We start from the raw sequence: 7,036 nt of genomic DNA, 5'->3' as shown, positions 1-7,036 counted from the left end.
CCCCCCCAAAAAAAATAATAATAAAGAGAAAAAAGAAAAAAAAAAGAAAGAAAAATGAGCCCTGAGAAAAAAAAATGGACAAAACAAAACTAAAAGCCTCTATGTACTCTTTCTCTACAGGGCCCTTTATCCCAGAATGTTTTTTATTTATCCTCAGAAACTAAGAATTTTCCCACCACCCCCAACCCCCACGTGACTTTTGATTGTTGTGTTGGACTCAAGATCATATAATCCCACAGGTTTTTCCTTTCCTCTTTTGCAGTTCTGGATGCCCAATTATTATTTTGGCAATCTAAACAAGCACTTTAACAGATGCTGTACCTCTGATAATTACTTGCATTTCTGCCAACTACTCACTCACTATATCAGAGGTTCACAATTCCTTAATCCTGTGTCTCTTCCCCTTGGTAAACTCTGTGGTTCTACTAAAAACCTAAAACTCATCTATCCTACCTCTACCTAAACAGTTTGTTCTTCTGTTTGTGTACAATGGAATTCATTGGCTTATAGATGAGCAATCTTTTCATGTTTCATCTCCCAACAACCTGCTGTGTTAGTCAGCTTTGTCTTACTATAACAAATACCTGAAATAATCAGTTGATAAAGAAAAGGTTTATTTTGGCTTATGGTTTCAGAGATTTCAGTCCATGATAAGTTGACCCCTTGTTTTGGGCCTCCAGTGGCTGATCATGGTGGGCCCCAGTTCCCTTCTAGAGCACACCCTCAATGACCTCAAGACCTCCTGTTAGGCCCCACTTCTTAAAGGTTTCTCATAGCAACATGTTGGGAACAGCTGAAATATGCTGACATGTTGAGAAATCTCATGTGATAAGGAGCTACAGGTAGCATTCAGGACATGAGGTCAGCCTCAGGACATAGCCCACAGAAATCTGGGGTCCTCTGTCATACAACCACAAGGAAATAATTTTACCAATTCTGAATGATCTTAGAATCAGACATTTCCCCAGTCAAGCCCACAGATGAAAACACAACCCTGCCAACACATTAACACAGAGGGTCTACGAGAGATAGGCCAGAACCCTGACCCATGGAAACGCTAAGATAAAAAATGTGTTTTGTTCTAAGCCATGAAATCCATGGGGCAACTTGCTACACATCAATAATAAATTAATAAAGTTTCCATTTGTAATTTATTTTTCTCAATGACCATGATAATTTTAGAATTTATCCATTTTTTAATTCATTTTTACTGCTATGCAATTTTCCTAGGCACAGCCATAACACAATCGACATCCATTTTTCCATCAATAAACATTTAAGTTGTTTATATTTTTTTGTACAGACAATGTTACTCTAAAGAATTCTCTGCATTTTTTTCTTATATACCTATATGAAAAATTCTTTTGTGTATATGTCTAGAAGCAGAATTACTGGATTTTAAAACATATTTTAAGGGATATTACTAAGTTACTTTCTAAAGTGGGTCTGACATCAGAAATCTTGCACATACTAGAAGAAAATGTAGGCCCAACATTCCACCAGTTGGCTCAGGGACTGACTTCCTTAACAAGACTCCTAAAGTGCACGAAATAAAATCAAGAATCAATAAATGATGTGGCATCAAACTGAAAAGCTTCTTCACTGAAAAGGAAACAATCAAGAACATAAAGGGAGAGCCTACAGAATGGGAGAAAATCTTTGCCATCTGCACCTCACATAGAGCATTAATTTCCAGGATATATAAAAAACTCAAAAAGCAGCAGAAAAAAACAAATAACCCAGTCAATAAATGGGCTAAGGAACTGAACAGACACTTCTCAGAAGAAGAAATACAAGTGGTATATATATATATATATATATATATATATATATATATATGTGTGTGTGTGTGTGTGTGTGTGTTCAACATCTCTAGTAATTAGAGAAATGCAAATTAAGACTACACTGAGATTCCATCTCACTCCAGTCAGAATGGCAACTATGGATAAAATAAGTAACAATGTTGGCAAGGATGTGGGAAAAAGGGTATGCTAATACATTGCTAATGGGACTGCAAACTGTTCTGGAAAGCAGTATGGAGATTCCTCAGAAAACTAGGAATGGAACCACAATTTGATCCAACTATCTCATTCCTCAGTTTATATCCAAAGGACTTAAAATCAGCATACTACAGTGACACAGCCATATCAATGTTTAAAGTGACTTACTTCATAACAGCTAAGCTATGGAACCAACTTAAGGGCCATTCAACAGATGAATGAATAAAGAAATTTGGTATATATACACAAAGGAGTATTACTCAGCCATAAAGAAGAATGACTTTAAGACATTTGCAAATATATGAATGGACCTGGAGATCATCATGCCAAGTTAAAGATGCCAGTCCCCCAAAACAAAAGTTGAATGTTTTTGCTGATATGTGGAAGCTAACCCACAATATAAGGGGGGAGAGGGGAAGAATAGATTTTTAGTAGATTAGACAAAGGAGAATGAAGGGAAAGGAGGACCATAAGAAAAGGAAAGTGGGATGTATCTGAAATAATTTTCCTATATACTTATAGAATATATTATAGTAAATCCCACCATGTACATCCATAGAATGGCATCCAAACTAGAATAAGATATATTCCATGTTTGTATAATTATATTAAAATGAACTATTGTCATGTATAACTAAAAAGAACCAATAAATAATTAAAAAGTCAAAAAATAAAAACAGGGCTGGGGTTGTGACTCAGCAGTTAGAGTGCTGGCCTAGCAAGTGCGAGGCCCTGGGTTCAATCCTCAGCACCACATATAATAAATAAAAAGAAAGGTATTGTGTCTGACTACAACTGAAAAATAAATATTTAAAAAAAAAAAGTAGAGTGGGTCTTCCAATTTACAGGGCTGGAGATGAAGCACAATGGTAGAGTAACCCTGGGTGCAATCCCCAGCACCACAAAAGAAAACAGAAAACTGTAGTACAATATCATCACAAGGATACTGATATTCATACAGTCAAGATCAGAATATTTCCAATATCCTGTTGCTCATTTACAGCCACACCCTTTTCCCCCACCTGCTGCGCCCCTCCCCTGACTCAGGCAATGGCAAGGCCCTACTGAGGTGGATGGCGCAAGGCGTCCATCCTCTGGAGGAGCGCAGTATGTTTCTGGGAATGGGCTGGTTTGTTTTTGTATTCCTTTAATAAGTATAGTTGCGATTTCTCATATGACCATTAAGTATGAAGGAAAAAACATGACTTTCCCAATTAATGCAACTACTTCTAAAGAATGGATCTGTTTGCTCTAAATGCAATGATTCAGCTGTGGAGCGTAAATTGTTAATGTTTAATGAAAAACTCCCTGTATTCCTGTCAAGGAAGTTTTTGAGAAATTAAATTAAAATCTAGAGAAGAAGAATTAATGTTAAGAAGACAGATTAGTGCTTAGTACTGGGCAACTCGTTCTTGTTCCTGTGCACAATGGTTTGTGCTCTTACTCTTGTTTGATTAAAATTAATAACAAGTTAACCACTTGCCATAACCATGGCACCGGTTCCAGTCAGTAAGTCAAGAAAGAATAGTCAAGGTATAGGCCAGTAGTTTGGGACATTTCTAACTATTATTAAAAGTTAACTAAGCAGAAACAGCTCAAAGCAAAACGCGAACTGAAAGTAAAAATGCTTGCTTATGCCTAAGCCAAGAGACATTCTTCTTATCTAATTGTAGCTAGGTAATATTTTGTTTATTTGAATAATGATTCCTGTTTTGTAACCACAAAGTACTGTGAGCCTGCCAAAATGAAAAGTATATATGATCAACTTCACAAGTAAAGATTGGGATTCAGCACCTTCACTTTGGTGTCTGTGTTGTTTCTTTACCCCCTTTTGCCGACTCCTCACCATCCGTTCATCTCCTGAGACCCCCTGTTGGAGCTGGACTCTGACACTCACCCCTTTCTTTTTAATTTTTTAAATTAGTTATACATGATAGCAGAATGTATTTTGACATATTATACATATATAGTATAACTTCTCATTCTTCTGGTTCTACATGATGTTGAATTACATTGGTCATGTAATCGTATATGCACATGGAATAGTAGTGTTCGATTTATTCTACTATCTTTCCTATTCCCATTTCCCCTCCCTTCCCTTCATTCCCCTTTGTCTAATTCAAAGTATTTCTATTCTTCCCTAACCACTCCCCTCATTGTGAATTAGCATCCATATATCAGAGAAAATATTTGGCCTTTGGTTTTTTGGGATTGGCTTATTTCACTTAGCATGATATTCTCCAGTTCCCTCCATTTACTGGCAAATGCCATAATTTTGTTCTTTTTTATGGCTGAGAGTAATATTCCATTGTGTATACATACCACATTTTCTTTATCCATTCACCTGTTGAAGGGCACACCTCACATCTTCTTTAAGCCCTGTTAACCACCAATCTAGTCTCCATTTCTATTATTTTATCTTTCAAGAATGTTATATAAATAAGATTATACAATATGTAACTATTTAAGATTAGCCTCCAGCACAATCATCTAAAGATTAAACTATATTATTGTATCAATAGCTTGTTTATTTTTATTACTAAGTAGTATTTTATGGTATGAATATTTGTTAACCATTCTCTCACTGAAGGACATCTAAATTACTTCCATTTTCCTTATATAATGGTTTTATTAAGATGTAATTAATAGACCTTACAATTCACCCAATTAAGCATACAATGCAATGGCTTTTATTATGTGCACAAAACTGTGCAAACATCACCACAATCACTTTAAAAATTTTTCCTTTATTCCAAAAAGAAAGCCTGTATGCATAGCAGTCACTCCAATTCTCCCTCAATGAACCCTCACTATCATGCTTTTCCTAGGCAACCACTACTCTTTTGTATCTATAGATTTGCCTATTCTGGACATTTTGTACAATATGTAGTCTTTTACAACTTTCTTCTTTCATGTAGCATAATGCTTCCAAAGATCACCCATGTCTTTGCATGTACCTGTACTTCACTTTGTTTATGCTGAATAATATTTCATTGTATGACTATAACATATTTTGGGTTTCCATTCATCAGTTGATGGATGTTGGGATGTTTTCACTCTTTGACTATTCTGAATACTGCTACCATGAAGAGTCATGAATAAGTGTTTACACAGATATGTTTTTATTGCTTTTAGGTATGTATCTAGGAATGGAACTCCTAGGTTGCATGGTAACTACGTTTTAACACTCAAACTGTGTTCCAAAGTGGCTGATGTGCCTATTTACACTTCTGCCAGCAAACTATATGAATGTTCCAATTCCTCTACATTCTCACCAGCCCTTTTATTATCTAACTTGCTCTAGCCATCCTAGTAGATGTGAAGTAGTGTACTATGGTTTTGATTTGGACTTCCCTGATGACTAATGGTGTTAAGAATCTTTTCATGTGCTTACTGGTCACTCATGTATTTTGTTTCTGAAGAAATGTTTGTTCAGATTCTTTGCCTGATTTTTCACTAGGTTGTCTTTTTGAATGTTTAAAATTTAACTATCTATTCTAAATACTAGTTTCTTATCAGATGTAGGATTTGTAAAAATGTTCTATATATTATCTCTTCCCTTAATTTAATTTCTTAATGTATTTCTATGAAATACATAATATTTTCATTATGATAATATCTAGTCTTTTTTGATGTTGTTGTTTGTGCTTTACATGTCATATCTAAGAAATCATTGCCTAATCCAAGATCATGAAGATTTAAGTTTTCTTTCTTTCTTCTTTTTTTTTGCTACTAGAGGTTGAATCCAAGGGCACTTAACCACAGAGATACATCCTCAACCCTTTTTATTTTTTTATTTTGAGACAAGGTCTCACTAACTTGCTTAGGGCCTTGGTAAATTGCTGAGGCTGTCTTTGAACTTGTGATACTCCTGCTTCAGCCTTCCATGCCACTGGGATTATAGGGTTGCACCAACATGCTTCACTTCTACCTAAGTTTTCTATTAAGAGTTTTAGCTCTTATATATAGATCTTTGTTACATTTTTAATTCATTTTATTTTTTTCTAGTTTCTCTATTTTATGAATAAAGCTGCTCTAAACATTTGTGTACAGATTTGTTTCCTTTCTCCTGTCTTCCTGTGGATTTCTTAAATATTCTTTTAATTTTATCTATTGTATTTTTTTACTATATCTTATATATCCTTTATTAACTACCTGACATTACATTATACAATATAGTTTATTTGACAAGTCTCTGAATGCCCATTACTAAGTAAGCTTCTTTAGGGCACAGAGCTTTTTTTTTTTTTCCCCCTTAGTTGCTATCTCCCCAGCTCCTAGAACTATATCTAGCATATAGAAAGTTCTCCAAAATTACTTGATGAATTACTTAAAGGGTTTTGTTTAGAAAGAGTGAGGATGAAAAAAAATTTTGACAGCTCGCTTTGTAGCTATAACCTATATTCATATATTATTTGTAATTATTTTTTAAAACATTTCTCATTTGAAGGATGGTTCTCCTTTTTGCATTTTGATTTGAAATTTTTCCTTTTTAGGGGAAAAGAGCCATCTCTAAGACGTGGTAACAAGTCTAGAGTATTCACAGGCCACCTATTAATGTGTGCGGGGGGGAGTTGTATTAAGTCAAACTGAAAAGTGCACCACTTCCTCTCCTTAATGCAACTTGCAAAGTGTGGTGTGTACAGGTGGTGGGTTCTTCCAAGCTGTTTTAAATTTTTTACTAGCATAAAAAGGTGTGTGTGCGTATAACAGGACTTTCCTCTAGGTCTCCAAACCAGCCTTGTACAGGACAATAGTGTAGTGAAAACAATCACAATTACTTTATAAAGCAATTTAAACTATGTATTTAACATACCTCTAGTTCTTACACATCCCCATTTTTCAAATGGGGCAAGAGTTTGATAAAAGTTAAGTGACTTGCCTAAAGATAATTAGTAAATGGCCATAGTTTTTATAACTTAAATTTGCCTCTAAAATTAGGGGTAAATCAATGGTTCTGAATCATGGCTTTCACCAGCACGTAGCCAAAGTACAATACTTATTACAATTACTTATTTAATGCCTTCAAACTAAGG

Source organism: Marmota flaviventris, chromosome 3, assembly GCF_047511675.1.
Source record: "Marmota flaviventris isolate mMarFla1 chromosome 3, mMarFla1.hap1, whole genome shotgun sequence".
In the NCBI taxonomy this organism is placed as follows: Eukaryota; Metazoa; Chordata; class Mammalia; order Rodentia; family Sciuridae; genus Marmota; species Marmota flaviventris.
This window is presented reverse-complemented; position numbering follows the sequence as displayed.